This window comes from Canis aureus, chromosome 38 (assembly GCF_053574225.1).
Source record: "Canis aureus isolate CA01 chromosome 38, VMU_Caureus_v.1.0, whole genome shotgun sequence".
Lineage (NCBI taxonomy): Eukaryota > Metazoa > Chordata > Mammalia > Carnivora > Canidae > Canis > Canis aureus.
The window spans coordinates 13,696,590-13,713,093 of record NC_135648.1 but is presented as its reverse complement, the minus strand read 5'-3'; the positions used below and the strand labels follow the sequence as shown (position 1 = coordinate 13,713,093).

Here is a 16,504-nt window from a genome sequence, read left to right as displayed (position 1 = left end):
AGAAGCATCCTTGGATACCAACCTACATCCAAAGCTTCAGCTAGAGCTTTCTTCAGATATATATGTTTATTTCCAAAACTCTTAACACATTAAGTCTGTGTCTCAGCTCTGCTAGTAGTCAGACTATGGTATTCTTATTAGAAACTAAAATATTGATAATGGGACACAATCAAGGTCACACAACCCTTTATCTTTTTGCTATTTTCTTAACAATAATTTACTCACATCTGATACTCAATCCAGAGTTAATCCTTGCCTTCTTGGAATCCCACTTTGGAGTTACTCAGTGTACACCCAAATCCTATGAAACGCCTCTCTCCCTTCTTACTAAGATATCCAATCCATAGTTTCTCATGGTGTTTTCTCTCCTTTGCTGCAGGAAGTTATAAATCTAATAAACTTTGTTTATTACACTACAGTTATATTCCTGGTGGCCTTTATCTGATGAACTGTCAAAATACTTAAGTGAGCTTTCTGAGAAAGAATTCAAAAGCATCCTGGAGCCTTAGCCATAGCTAAACAGCAACAAAATGTAGAAACATGGATTAAATAATTATTATATTATACTTATTTCTATTACTCATATATAATTCATATAATAAAAATATTCTAATATAAATATAAAATTTAATTGGAGGAGGCAGAAAAGCTGAGTACTTAGCAACTAACTGTGTAGCATCTAATGATCTTTGATTTGTTTCAGAATATAACTAAATTTGATATTTATCATGTGTATCCATTCATTTCATTTCAGAAACTTAAACCGTTCCTTTATTTCTAAATATTTTACATTTACAATTTTAATAGTGTTTTTGCAAGCTAAGGACTCACTTAGGCAATTTGACAGTCCATCAGATAAAGACCACATGAACTCACTCCTCTCAGAGAGCATATTTTTGCTCTAAAAGTTCTCCAATTTTTTCCATATTCAAATATGCTTATATTACCTTATTCTTCCAAAATATTCTTCTTAACACAAATTAATTGAGTTGATGTTCCAATTTGGAACATTTTTTTTCAAGATTTTGTCTCTTTATTCATGAGAGACCTAGGAAAAGAGGCAGAGACACAGGCAAGAAGCAGACTCCTCACAGGGAACCCAATGCGGGACTCGATCCCAGAGCTGGGATCGTGCCCTGAGCTGAAGGCAGATGTTCAACTGCTGAGCCACCCAGTGTCCCTCAATTTAGAACATTTTAAGTGTCACAAAATGGGAAACCTGGATCATTTATTATAAATAGGATTTTATCAAGGGAGAAATGATGTCGTTTTAGAACTACCCAATGAATAGCATGAAGTTGTTTTTTGAGGCATATTTGAGATAATACCAGTTTTAAATACTTTCCAATATTCCTTGGAAAGAGTACATGTAGACCAAAAAAACAGATTGTTACCTACTGTTGCTGAAATGTGATATGCAGGGAAGAAGTAGCTGGTAAGTAGATTAGAAAAACATATAGACCATGCCAAAAGAATTTGAACTTGACTTACAGGCACAGAAAAATTCTCCTCATATCTATAATGTGGAGAAAGATATAAATCTGTTTTATGCTGCTGCAATGAATGGAAGTATGACTAATGGATAGCAGTTACAGTTGAATTTCTGCTCAATATAAGAAATATTTTTATAATAACGAGAACTGTCCAGAAAATAGCATGGGTAAGTTAGGCTGAGTACCTCTTACTTCCTAGAAGTAACTAAGTAACTAAATGCCCATGTCTCTGGAATGTCTTAAAAAATAATTTTTGTTTTCAACAGAAGATTAAGTTTTACTTTTGATTCTATGATATTCTCTGTTGGGATTCTAACAAACTAACCAATGTGAACATTGAGATGGAGACAATCGCACTACTTCACTAAGCAATTAATTGATACATAGCATAAGCATTTTAGAATCACCAAAATAGTGACTGTGAGAATGTCTGCTGCCATGCCATAGTGGCAAGACAATAGGAAAAAGATTTAACATCACTGATATTTTTTAGATGTGATATTGGCATCCCTTAGAAGATTTCTTACTTTGCAGGATTATAGAACAAAGTACAAATTATGTTAATCATAATAACGTATTAAAAAATAAGCATTCTATTGTAATCCAACCACTGACTAATCTGTCATAGAATATCATCCATAGCAAAAATTTTCTCTTTTTTTTAGTTAAAACCAATTAAATAACTTATAGTGTATTATTAGTTTCAGAGGTAGAGTTTAGTGATTCATCGATTATATATAACACCCAGTGCTCATTCCATCTAGTGCCCTCCTCAATGCCTACCACCCAGTTAACCCATTCCTCCAGAAATCCTGTTTGTTTCCTATACTTAAGAGTCTCTTATGGTTTCTCTCCCTTTATAATTTCATCACATTTTATTTTTCCTTTCTTTCCCCTATGCTCATCAGCTTTGTTTCTTAATTCCACATATGAGCGATATAATATATTTGTCTTTTTCTGACTTATTTCACTTAGCATAATACCCTCTAGTTCCATCCACATTGCTGAAAATGGCAAGGTTTCTTTTTTTTTGAAGACTAACATTCCATATAAAATATATACACACATATATATACACATATATGTGTATATATATATATATATATATATATGAATATAAATATATTCCTCACATCTTCTTTATCCGTTCATCTGTCTTTGGACATCTGGACTCTATATTTTGGCTATTGTAGACACTGCTTTTATAAACATTGGGGTGATGTGCCCCTTCAAATCACTATGTCTGCATCCTTTGGATAAATACCTTCTAGTGCATTTGCTGGGTCATAGAGTAGCTCCATTTTTAAAGAATCTCCATACTGTTTTCCAGAGTCGCTATACCAGTTTGCATTCTCACCAGCAATGTAAGAGGGTTCCCTTTTCTCCATATTCTTGCCAACATTTGTTGTTTCCTGAGTCATATCAAACATTTTCAATGCCTACTAGAAAGTAGGCACTCAGATATTTTGCACATATTATCTCTAATCCACCAATTAACCTAAAAGACAGATATTATTTTCATTTTACAGATCGTAAAATCAAGACTCAAAAAGATTAGGATAATCATAAAACTAATAAATGGCAGATTAAGAGCTCTGTCTCCTAGCCCTAATAGTTTTAAAAGTGTAACTTATTTTTTCAAGACGTTAACATATTTGCCAAAGAAGATGTTAAGCTTAGCCTCTTAGTATCATCAAAGAAGAGTATTTTTTGTTTAATACTCCTGTCTAGTTACAAAATGGGAACATCCTAAACTCTAAGCTCAATCAAATGTAAATTGATACCTATGTTTGGGAATAAATATCAATAAGAGAACAGTGGAAAAGAGGCATAGGTTAATAAAACTTGAAATAAAAATTTAAAATAATTTTATTCAATAGATTGAAGTAACTTTGAAATCTTACAAAACTGGAATAAAGATGTTAAAAATCTTGATCATTTGTTATAGACTTCTTAAAATGGCATCTCTTGTCACTTCCAGTGTTATAGGCAGCATATCTCTCATTTTTCCTTGTAGTCACAGCTTATGCTATCATCCCATCCTAAATTCTTCAATTAGCACCTGCTTTTACTATTCCTATGAAAAATTTGGGTTTCTTATAACCCTTTTTAGATATTGAAATGATATATCCTGGCTTCCATTGTAATTTAGCTACCTATACCATTTCTCAGTGTGACTAAAAAATTAAGAAATTGTATGAGAAATAATTAACAGTAAAAGGTAAATGAAGAAACAGAGCTGATTTCACAGCGTTATATACTATTCACCTGCAGAAATAGCAAGAATTATTTTAAATAAGGGTGAAAGGATAAAAGCTTTTCCTCTAAGACCAGGAACAAGAAAAGAATGCCTACTCTTTCCACTCCTATTCATCACAGTACTGAAAATCCTAACAAAAGCAATTAGGCAAGAAAAAATAAAGGTATCAGATTTGGAAAGGAAGAAGTAAAGTCATCTCTATTTGCAGATGCCATGATTTTATGTTTAAAAATCCTTATGATTCAACCAAAGAACCATTCAATGAATTGAGTAAATTTGCGAGATTATAAAATTAATATACAAAAATCAGTAGTGTGCAATCACTAACAATGACATTGCTGAAAAATAAATAAATAAATAAATAAATAAATAAATAAATCCAATTTACAATAGTATCAAAAACAATAAAATACTTAGGAATGAATTTATGAAGGGGTTGAAGATCTTTATGCTAAAAACTAGAAAAAAATTGATGAAAGAAATTGAAGAAGAAACAAATAAATGGAAAAGTACACCATAATGCTCATGGATTGAATAATTGATATTGTGAAAATGTCGGTACTATCAAGCCATCTCTAGATTTAATGCAGTCCTTATCAGGATTCCAATGGCTTCTAATACAGAAGTTAAAAAAAATTTAAAATACTTCTCAAATTTATATGGAAGAGCACACACAAAAACTCTGACTAACCAAAGAAATGCTGAGAAAGAAAAACAGGCAGGAGGTATCACACTTCCTGACTTCAAGCTATACTATAAAGCTATAGTCATTAAAACTGTATGATACTGGCATAAAAAAAAAAAAACAGACAAATAGATCAGTAGAACTAAATTGAGAGCTCAAAAATAAACCCAAGAATAAATGACCAATTGATATTTGACATGGGAGCCAATAATACTCAATAAAGAAAAAAATAAGTCTCTTCAATAAATGGTGCTGGGATAGTTGGGTATTCACATGTAAAAGAATAAAACTGGACCCATGTCTTACACCACTAAAAACAATTAACTCAAAATGTAAAACCTGAAACCTTGAAACTCCTAGAAGAAAATATAGAACAAAGATCCTTGATCCTAGTAATGATTTTTTTGTATGTGACCCTTAAAGCATAAGCAACAAAATAAAAAATTAACAAGTGGGACCAAACTACATCAAATTAAAAAGCTTCTGTACAGCATAAGTAGCTATTCACAAAGTGAAAAGACAACCTACACAATAGGAAAAATATTCGCAGACCACATATCTGATGAGGAATTGATATCCAAAATATATAAAATATTACAGATGAATAAAATTAAGTCGAATGCAAAAAAAAGCAAAATATATAAAATATGTATACAATTCAGTGGCAAAAAAAAAAAGTATAGAATGCAATTTAAAAATGAGCAGAGAACCTGAAGAGAACTTTTCTTTTTTTTAAGACTTTATTTTTTTATTTATTCATGAGAAAGAGAGAGAGGCAGAGATGTAGGCAGAGGGAAAGCAGGCTCCATGCAGGGAGCCCAATGTAGGACTCAATCCCAGGACTGCAGGATCTTGCCCTGAGCCAAAGGCAGACGCTCAACCATTGAGCCACCCAGGAATCCCTGAAGAGAATTTTTCTAAAGAAGATCTACAAAAAGCCAACAGGTATGTAAAAAGATACTCAACATCACTAGTCATTAGAAAATGCAAATTGGAACCATGATGAGATATTACCTCATGCCTATTAGAATGGCCATCATCAAAAAAGACAAGAGATAATAAATGCTAGCAAGGATGTGGAAAAAGAAAACCCTTATACACTGTTGGGAATGTAAATTGGTGCAGCCACAATGGAAATAAGTATGGAGTTTCCTTGAGAACTTAAAAAAAGAACTTCCACATGATACAGAAATTCCACTTCTGGAAATATACCCAAAGGAAATGAAAGGACTAACTTGAAAAGGTGGTTGCACCTGCCATGTTCATAGCAGCTTTTACACAGTTACTAAAACATGGAAACAACCTGGGTATTCATTCAATGATGAGTAAACAGATAAACAAGCTGCAGTATATTCATTTAATCAAGTATTATTCAGCCATAAAAAATGAACAAACAAGGATATCCTAACATTTGCGACAACTTGGATGGATCTTGAAGTCATTAGGCTAAGTGAAATAAGCCAAAGACAAATATTCTATGACCTCACTTATATGTGGAATCTTATACAAACAAACTCATACAAAAAGGGATCAAACTTGTGATTATCCAATGTGGAAGTATTAATTGAAAGAGAATTGGGGAGGTTGGTCAAAGATACAAACTTCCAGTTATAAGATAAATAAATACTAGGGAGGGAAGGTACAACATGACTAAAGCTAACGTAGCTGTATCTCTTACAGGAAAGTTGTTAAGAAACTAAATCTTGGGGCAGCCCTGGTGGCCAAGCAATTTGACGCCGACTTCGGCCCAGAACGTGATCCTGGAGACCTGGGATCAAGTCCCACGTCCCTGCATGGAGCCTGCTTCTCCCTCTGCCTGCGTATCTGCCTCAATCTCTCTCTCTCTGTGTCTCTCATGAATGAATAAATAAAATCTTAAAAAAAAAGAAGTAAATCCTGAGTTCTCATCACATAAAAATTGTTTTTTCCCCTTTTTTGTTCTTTCTTTTCACTTTATTGAATCTATATGAGAGGATGGATGTTAGCTGAACCTTTTGTGGTAAGTGTTGCACAGTATACGTACACCAAACCATCGTGCTGTGTGCCTTAAACTTATACAGTATTGTATGGCAATTACTTTTCAACAAAACTGGAAGAAAATAATAACATAAATTTTATAAAAGTTAATACTGAAAATGGAATTAGGAAACAATTGAGGACTAAGTAGCACACTTTTCACCACCCACATTTTTAACCTAAGAGAAAGGCTACCAGATAGGCCAAGTAATCGATGTAATGATAGGGGAAATGATTCCTAAAGAACAGTCTATTATGTATTTATAAACAATCAATAACTGGGTAGTCTAGGTGCTATCCAAAGAGATGGATAGCTCTGTTTGTGAAAAATAAGAAGCAGTTATAGATTTTCAACTGAGGGTTGCTAAAATAATACATTATTAACCCCAAGACAATTTATTGTAAAATTAATACAACTGATTGTTCATATCTTCTACCTAGAAAAAAGAAAAAGAAAGGTCTTGGGCAGGGCTAAATATAATCTTATAATTCGTGGCTAAATGAAAGAACAGGGTTAGGAGGAAAGAAACGTACATGCAGTGAAACACGAATATTTTCAACTCCTCAGTCAATTCCAAATAACATTGGGGAAAGAGGGTTATTTACAAGAGGGAAATATAGAATGAGGCAAAAATGAGAGAAACTGCTGCAATCTTCAGGAGACAGAGCAAAACCTTTGCCTTACTTCCCTGTTCTAGCTGCCACAGAACATGTTTTATGTAGTTATTTATCTGCAGTTATTCATAAAGGTATAGTACATGTCCTTTTGATAGGCTTCACAATTAAATACCATTTTTTTCAAGCTAGATTTAGTGGCCTATGACCTCATAACCCAAAGAACCTGTACTACACTATCTCATCTATCAGACCATCCTGTTTCACGACTTAATATCAGAAACTTACATACTGTCTTCATAATAATATTTCTGTACTTTATAATTTAACTCTAAATTACAAATTGTGAATATAAAGAATGATTTTACTGTTTCTGATAATGAAGAGATGGTCTCTTTCTCAGGGCTGCTATGAATTTTAAACCCAACAACATAGGAGAATTTCTTTAAATGGAGAACTTTTTATTTTTTTACTGTTATGTATTCTGTGTTTTCCTCAAGGCAAATATGTAGTGCTGCTAGGAAACATTAGGAGAACTATCTCACAAATTTTAAATGCCTCTACTTGTTATGAGAAAAAAGTAGAAGCAGAAATAGGACTAGAACAAGACATCAAGATATAATGATTAAGTAAATTGTGATATATATTCACAATAGAAGATTGTATATATCCATAAAAATGAATAAATTACCCCTATATAAAATGGCATGGATGAATGTTAACAACATAATGTTGACATTACAAATGCGTATAATATGATCTATTTGCATATGTTCAAAAATAGACGGAATTAAATCACATTGTGTAGAGAGAACATAGAGAAGTGGCACAGCTATGGAAAAGGAAGGGAATTCTTCTCATAAATATTAGCATGTAGGACTTCTGGCAAGGACGAAGGACAAATGATGAAAAAGAGAGAGCTGGAGCTTCCGGCTGCAGACAATTTTCTATTTCTCAACCTGGTGTTCACTGGATACTTACCTGGATGTTTGCTTTAGAAGCATTCGTCAGAGTGTAAGTGTATGTTTTCTGCTATTTTCTGCATATGTTTTAAATGCTAATTAAAAAGAAAAGAAAAAGAACCCCGAGGAATTGGAGCTCTTGATTCCAAAGACATCTCAGATATGTTAAATCCTATAGTGAGGTTTGTGAAAGGAATTGTTTCAGCCCAAATTTCAACTGCAGTGTCTTTTTTTTAATTCTTCTTTTTTTTTTTTTTTTTTTAAATGATTCTCAATACCCTTCCATCACCTCTGCCCTGCCCTGTGCCCTATCATACAGATCTCCGTTTTCATCATTCCCTGCTTTGGGGACATAGTTTCCGCACCTATTAGAATGTCTGTCTCCCACAGCTTCTCCTTCCTACATCACTCTGCCTTTGGTCAAGGCCAATCCCTCAGCTGAGAGGCTGTGTTACAGACAGTAGAGAGGCATTTTTTCTTTAGCTCTACCCGCCCCTCTCTAGGAGTTGAGCTGGGTCTCTACTATACTACTCTCTCATTCTGTGGTCGGATCATCAGATCTGCCTTTGAGCACTAAATATCTCAGAATTAGACATGTATAACACAGAACCTTTCCAAAATCCTGAAGTATGTGTCAATTCTTGGCATCGTTTATCATTTAATACAAAAAAATGATTGTGTCTAGCAGCTACTTTTTTCAAAATAATGTGATGAGGCAATGAGATAATTTCCTTGTTTCGTTGGAAGTTGTCCTTCTCCTTTCTCTTTCTCCCTCTCTTCCATTCTCTTAATCTCTTGATCATTCTAGTTGTTTTTGTTGTATTCTGAGGGGCAGAAGGAATGAAAATAACTTTATGGCAACAAATTTAACTGAAAATCTCAACACCTGAGATAGAATTATCATTTCCCTTTTATTCATGAGGAAATGGATGCTTAGAGTTTGAATAATTTAATTAACATCACAGTCAATAAGTGGAAGAATTAAGAGTTCAAGACCTGACTGTGTTCACAGCCTGCGCTTTTTACAGCTCTACCACAGAGTCACCAGGAATTCAATTAGTATATTAGAATTCAAGGATCTACATACATCTTCTTCAACATACTGGCACATCAAAAGCTTTTTTGGTCACTCACTGCTACATCCCCAGTGCACTTAGTGGTAAGGCTTAGGAGGTATTTGTAGACTAAAGAAGGAATGTAGTACCTTGATCTATGTGAATAAATCTGTATAATGCCAGTAAACTTAAAAGAAGAGATTATGCACATGCTATTTGCACTGCCTAAGTAAATATTTTGGTTGATTAGAAATCTGAGTGTCATCTGGTCTCCGCCCCCCTCCACCACTCACCCCTCGGCAATCTATCATCAAGTAGTTCTCCTATCCCCCCCTCAGCCCTCTAGGTCTTTAAGTTCCTGTCGCCATCTCTCTCAAGCAGGTGACATCCATTTCTAGCCTGAATTCTTGCAACTGCCTGCAGCATCTCCTTTTGTTTCTCGTTCCTATTCCCTCCCAACCTAGTTCCACATTGTAGCCAGAGGGGACCTTCCTAAAACACAGAAATCACATGTCCCTCCCTCATGTAACATCTGTGAATAGGTACCGCTTGCCCAAATGGGACAGTTCAAATACACCTTTGGCTCGTAAGACTCTTCATCACCTGGCCATGATTTCATGCTTTGGCTTCCTCCCATTTCGGCCCCACTACTTACACCTTCTCACATGCCCAGAGGGGCTGCACTCCATTTCATTTTCTGAAATCAGCCAAGCACAGTGTAGCCTTGACACATGCTGTTTCCCTGACAGGAATAGTTCATGTGCTCTCTCAGAGGCCTAATGCTCTGTAATACAATGGCTTGTTTAATTATGCCTCTGCCAGGGGCCTCGTCTGTTTTATTACCCATCTTCTCTCCATTGCTACCAACAGGCCTGGAACAAAGTAGGGCCTTAGTGAATGTCTGAATTAAAACAGATAACATTTTGTATTCCTTCAAAAAAATAGGATTTTCATCTATCCCTCAAGTCCATAAATAGAAGGTGTTTCCATAATACAGGCAGTAACTCATTTTAAAATGTTATTGTACATTTTCATTTTTATAAATGAAAATAACAAAAATTGCTATTAATTTGTGCTCTGTTTCTATATTTATAGAAGCCCCAGGCCTCTTATTTAAACATCCCAAGTGCCAATCATTTGAAAAGTGTGACCTGAAAAAGAAACATTACATACATATACGTATATAAATATATATAAATTTCACAAATAAAGCTTTAGATCTAAACCATTCATCATCACTGTATGAATGGGGGAAAAAGCTAATGGAAGGAAGGCTTTATGAATTTTTATTTTTATGAAACTACAAAAAGTATTATAAACATATATAGAGGTATAGTGTATTTTCAAAACAAAAATATTTGAAATAGTAGTAACCAAAAGCAAATAACTAGAAAGTGTCTTTATCTTACTGTAGTCACGGCAAATGAATGATTGTCTACTGTGTTAATGGAACTGAACGCACTTAATCTAGTGACCTGTCCCCTGCATTGCAGCCCAAACAGGAGAGTCCTTGTACTCTTTATAAGCTGAACTAGATTTCAAGTCCCTCTGCTGACAAAGTCCACACATTAGTCACCTTCGAGATCTTCAGAGTGCCGGGGAGAGCTCACTGCTTATACAGTCTGGCAGCATCCACACTAACGGGCTAGTTGCTTATCCCAGAATTCAGGAGGCACATTTACTGTCTGTGTTTCCTTCCCCTGTGGTCTTTTAAGTCACTGAGTTATGCTGATTCTACCTTTAATGCTTCTTGATTCCAGACACTTCTCTTCATCCTCACTGCTGCAGTCATCCCTAGGTTGGACGTCTACAGTGACCTCTGAAGTGCTTCTTTTTCATCTGCGTTTAATACCCTCTCATCTATAATCTTCAGGGAAAGGATAGTAGTATTTTAGAAACACAAATATTATCTACTTGGCTATTTTTCTACAGTCATATATGTGTTTATTTTCTCTGATGCTGCATGAAGTTCACCATTATTTTTAGTTTTGACTGGCAGATAGCTGAATGTTCAATTACGCTCAGATTGACATTTACTATTAACTATGACATAGAGTCTATGTTTCCCAGAATTTTATTAAATTAATTTTTGGAAATAGTCATATTTGACCTAACCACAACATTAGATTGTAGATCATTCATCACTCACAGATAATTTATATTGTATGTGTAATGTGACATAGGTTAATCAGCGGTTAAAAAGTGTTACCCTATTTAATGTTTGAGCAACATATCAAGTGGTTATAAGATAGTCATGTTACATATTCTGGCATTTAATTTTTAGCCTAATTGCATATCTTCTTCAATCAATGTGACTTGTTACAGTTGTTTATACCTTACTAGCTTAATTAAATAATACGATATCTTTTCAATTGCTTGATCTGGTTTCTTCCTGTGGTCATTGCTCCACTGATTTGAAGATTTGTTTCTCTTTAACAGATTCCTAGTATTTCCTCCTGGTTCATAACATTTTTCTTACTCCTGCTAGTATCAGTCACATTTCACTATCTGTGCAAAGATCTTCTCATCACCAAACGTTTATTAGGCCCCTATGTGTGGCCTTGCCAATAAAGTACCTAAGGACATTTACCCCGATATCTTTCACTATTTATACTTGGTAGAGTAATTTAATAACACAATGTTTTACCCCCAAAGTTATGTTTTATGGATAATCATCCAGTTTCCCATAAGACTTAATGTCTCTTCTATCTCTTAGTGAGTTCCCTGGCTAAGAGCACTTGCTCAGGAGATTTGGGAGTTTTCCTTTGTAATATTAATGTCTGTTTACTATTTCTAGTAAGATATTATTGGAATTTTAAGAGGCAAGATGCTCATTTATGAAGTGTGCATTTTGGACCTACGATGCCTACATTCAAATCCTCATTCAGCCATTTTGTGGTTATTGTGGGATGTAAGCAAGCCACTTAATCCCTCTGTGATTCTCTTTTCTCATCTATAAAAACCGTAGATGGTAAGTAGTACCTAACTCACAGATTTGTTGTGATTCCTAAATGTGTTAATATAGCAATGTATTTAGAAGAGTGTTTGGCATATACAAAGTGCTCAGTGTTTTATTAACTATGATTATTATTATTAATGGCATTTTCATTATTTTAGTACTTCTACTGTGATTATAAATGCAAGTGGGCAATCAGACTTATAAGACACAAATAGTTTTAATCTAATATTGTTCACTTCATTTACCTAATTTTATAGAAGAATGCAAGACAGTAGATACAGTAAGTACATCATCATTTCATCAGGATTCCTGGTACCTACCCACGTACACAGTTTCCTTTGCCTTCCCCTCGAATGAGCTATGTACAACCTCATGGACAAGAGCAATATGATAGAAGCTGTGTCCTCTATTTCCCACCAATCATTAATACTTTTTCAGTCATGCAAGCCTCAGGCCTGGATGCCAATTCATATTTTCCCTAATGCAGGTGTAGTTTTGCTTGATGAATGAGGCTGATATTACATTCTCATTTATTTGAGCTCTGTTGTTTCCAAGGAAACGGTGCTATGGGAGTTTAAGATCATTCTAGAAAGGCCTTTATCAGCCCCAACCAGCCCAGACGTTAATTATTTACTCAAAATGTGTTATTTTATTTTGGAAAGAAATTCCAGTGACTATAGAAAATATGCTCTTGCGGAAGTAGAATAGGTGTTCTTTGAATTTAGTTAAAAATTTAATCCTAGATGTATACAAGTTTGGACAAATTCATTTACTAGTCTTTTTAAGGATTCACTAGAATGTTCTGCCTCAAACCCTTCTCTGTTTCTCCAATTCTGATGGCTATACTATGTTCATTAGAAGTATGTAACTAGACTACAGATATTTATCCATTTTCATATATGGATGATTTTGAGGGATGGAAATATATTAAAATTGTATCACCAACAATTAATATCTGATTAGATGTTTTATGATATGGGTATGCAAGTAACATTCTTCCAACTAAAAAGCTGAGAGCTAATTAAATGGATCATAAATCAAGGAAGGTTTGATAGGAAGCATTTCGGTTATCTAATGCTGCATAAGAAACTACTCCAAACTTAGTGGTTTAAAAGAGTAATTATCTTATTAAATCACATCTTTTTGCACATCAGAAATTCAGAGAAATCTGGAAGGGATAATTCATGTGATCTATGTGGCGTTGATGGAGGTCAGCGGTGTTGTTCTGTTGGCAGAGTGTCTGAGGCTGCTTCACTAACAAGTGTGGTATCTTGGCAAGGATGACTGGAAATCTATTTTTATTAGAGTAACATTAGAATTGTATGAAATAATAAATAAATTATATTTGTATTACTTTTTAGTCAGACTCTCACATAGAAACTCAGAGTTCCAACAGCAAGTGCTTTTGCAAACAATATTGGATAGTACTTGGTTTTATAACCCAATCTCAGAAGACATTTAGAATCTCTGCTATACTTATTGGTTAAAGTAGTCACAAACCCACTACTATTTAAGGGGAGAGTATCCAGGCACTCGTTCAATGATAAAAAATATTGAATAATTTTTGGCTGTATTTAAAAATCGTAAAAATTGTAAAGAGATGTCTAGCATACATAGGACAATTTGGGGTACTATACTTGAGTGTAGGGGCTGTCCCTTGCCAGGAAAGAGGAAACACAAGACACTCTTTGGTAAGGAATCCTGCATTCTGGGTGGTAGAAATGTATGATTGACAAATAGCCCACTCAAACTTCAGTGAGATATAAAACCTCCACCCAACAGAAATGTCTATGAATTTCAACAAAATCAAAGCCAAATCCCAGAATTGGAAAAATTGGTATAGAATTATAAAAGGGGCAAGGAAATGATTCAAATAATTGAATATTTTATTAACTCATCCATCTAAAAGTCGGATTAAAATGTGTTAAGCTGTTATTTTGAGGTTTCCTAGTTCCTCTCCTCAAATTTATGGGCTTTATTAAATGTAACAAACTTGAGTACCAAAAGCACCATAATGAATCTAAATGTTTGTGGATTAATTCAAAGTCTTTTTACAATCATTTGCTCTTTTTCTACAACAAACATGTTTTTATTTATGATAATGATAATACTTTAGCAAGTAATCCTATAAAGTATGGTTTTATAAAGAGACAATGACTATATTTTCAACTACAAGTTTCAAGAACAATGAAGGACAAGGACAGATCCCAAAATAGTTAGGGGGGATAATACTCTATGGACTTATCAATTTATTCACAAGTTAATTAAATAGTTTCCTTTCAGTGATACCCACAGCTAATAATATCCGCAGAAGTAATATAATTTGCAAATCCTCAACATTTTTAAGTCCTTAAAGTGAAGAACTAATGCCAGCACAAAGTGATTAGAAAAAAAAAAATCACATTGGAATTTTGAATACCCAGGTAATCCAAGTTAATATATACTGTGGACTTTGATATAGATGTATATAAACACACATCTATATAAATATAGAATATTTATAAAGGAATTTAATTGTTATAAATCTGTAATTATATATTTGTATGACATTAAAATATAGTTTGTAAAATCTGGGATTTATTGTCTTGTTCTCTACTGTATCCCAGTGATTAAAGGAATATCTGGCACATAGTAGAGCTCGATACGCATTTATTGAATTAAATCTAATTCCCCTACTGTGTCAACATCAGGTCATGAATCTTGTCTGGTTTTCTTGCCTGTAGGAAATTTATCTTTTTCTTTTCAAATATTTATTTATTTGAGAAAGCAAGCATGGGGAGAGGCAGAGAGAAAAGGAAAGTAAGGTATCAGCCTCTGTGCTAAGCGTAGAGCCTGATATAGGGCTCAATCTCACCACCCTGAGATCACAACTTGAGCTGAAACTAAGAAGAATTGGGTGCTCATCCAACTGTGCCACCCAGGGACCCCAGGGAACTCATCATTTTAATCAAGTGTGGGCCCGTGAGTGTGTTCACAAAAATAGAGCTTTTCTTGTTTTCTAGCCACTTACTTCCATTTCATGTACTATCCTTTCTTCTTTTGTTAATGTCCAGTAAAATTAAATGAAGATTAATTATTCTTCTGCCATTTTTACTGCAGTCATACTGGAAGCTACACAGTTCATCTAGGTTTCCAAATATTTTAGAAAATTGACCAAGCCATTTAAAGTTACATATATATGTATATACATATAGATATACGTGGGTATATGGAGTATATGTAATTTTCTGAATCAAAAAAGAAGAATCCACTGGCTTTGGAAAACATTTTTGACATAAGGATAGATATTTTCAGAAGAAGAAATAGGCTATAAGGCTCTTGCATAACCTACAACCCCTCAGTCATTAGCTTGTTATCCTAAGGCCATTTCAACATTAGAAGAGGAAAGCCTTTACTGAATAGCTCTTATATAGTCAGCACTGCTTTAATCAAGGCAGGTAAAAACATATAATACACCTCTGAAGATGCCATCTCCAGGCACATACTTATTAAGGATTGTGCAAGACAATGCATACAAATCAGACTGCAGGTGTTCTGACAATGGAATACTGATGCAGGCTGCGAAAATCAGGACAGATTTTAAGAGGAAAATACTAGACCTCATTTGGGTAGAAAAGAGGCAGAGACAATAATAAATTGATGCCTTAGTTTAAAATCTTATCACAATTATTCTCTTTTTGTACTTAGGATCTTATAGCTTCTGGAAACATAAAACAACTTCATTTTTAAAAGTTTATCTCGGGGCACCTGGATGGCTCAGTTGGGTAAGCATCTGCCTTTGGCTCAGGTCATGACCTCAGGGTCCTAGAATTGAGCCTCAAGTCACCTACTAAGTGGGAAGTCTGCTTCTTCTCCCTCTCCTTCTGCCTCTCCCCCTGCTCATGCTCTCACTCTCTCAATCTCTCTCAAATAAATAAATAAAATCTTTAAAAAGTTTATCTCAAAATATGAAGTCAGGAAAATCTAGATATGACCTCATGGTCACCCTTTGTTAACAAGCAAATTTTAAGCCTTTCCCGTTGCCTATCTTCTATCATGTTCTAAATGTCCTTCAGAACCCCATTATGTGGGACACCTGGGTGGCTCAGTGGTTGAGCATCTGCCTTTGCCTCAGGATGTGGTCCCGGAGTCCCAGGATGGAGTCCCACATCAGAGGCCCTGCAGGGAGCCTGCTTCTCCCTCTGCCAATGTCTCTGCCTCTTTCTGTGTGTCTCTCATAAACAAATAAATAAAATCTTTAAAAAAGAACCCCTTATGCTTCACTTTACTGTAATTGATTTCTCCTGAACCATTGCATTGAGCCAACTGTTGCCCATAATCCTTGCTAAGAGACCTCCTGGGTCTCTACAGAATTTTTCATGACTTTCCATATAATCCTTACATAGAGGATTTTTAAATATCAAGAGGTGAGAGAAGATAGACCAGAATATCCTCATGTCATCTAACTATTCCCCATGCC

General features: G+C 34.6%; 1 long non-coding RNA gene across 2 annotated transcripts in view; it reads right to left on the bottom strand.

The window, feature by feature from the left end:
* Positions 1-16,504, bottom strand: part of LOC144307195 (uncharacterized) — a 185,764-nt gene that overhangs the window by 134,063 nt on the left and 35,197 nt on the right. The window contains exon 1 of one of the 2 annotated variants that reach the window (XR_013374130.1): positions 12,366-12,563. The exons of the other annotated variant lie outside the window; for it this stretch is intronic. This is a non-coding gene — a long non-coding RNA (uncharacterized LOC144307195). Of the gene's footprint in view, positions 1-12,365; positions 12,564-16,504 lie in introns of those variants that run through there. 2 annotated transcript variants of the gene reach the window in all.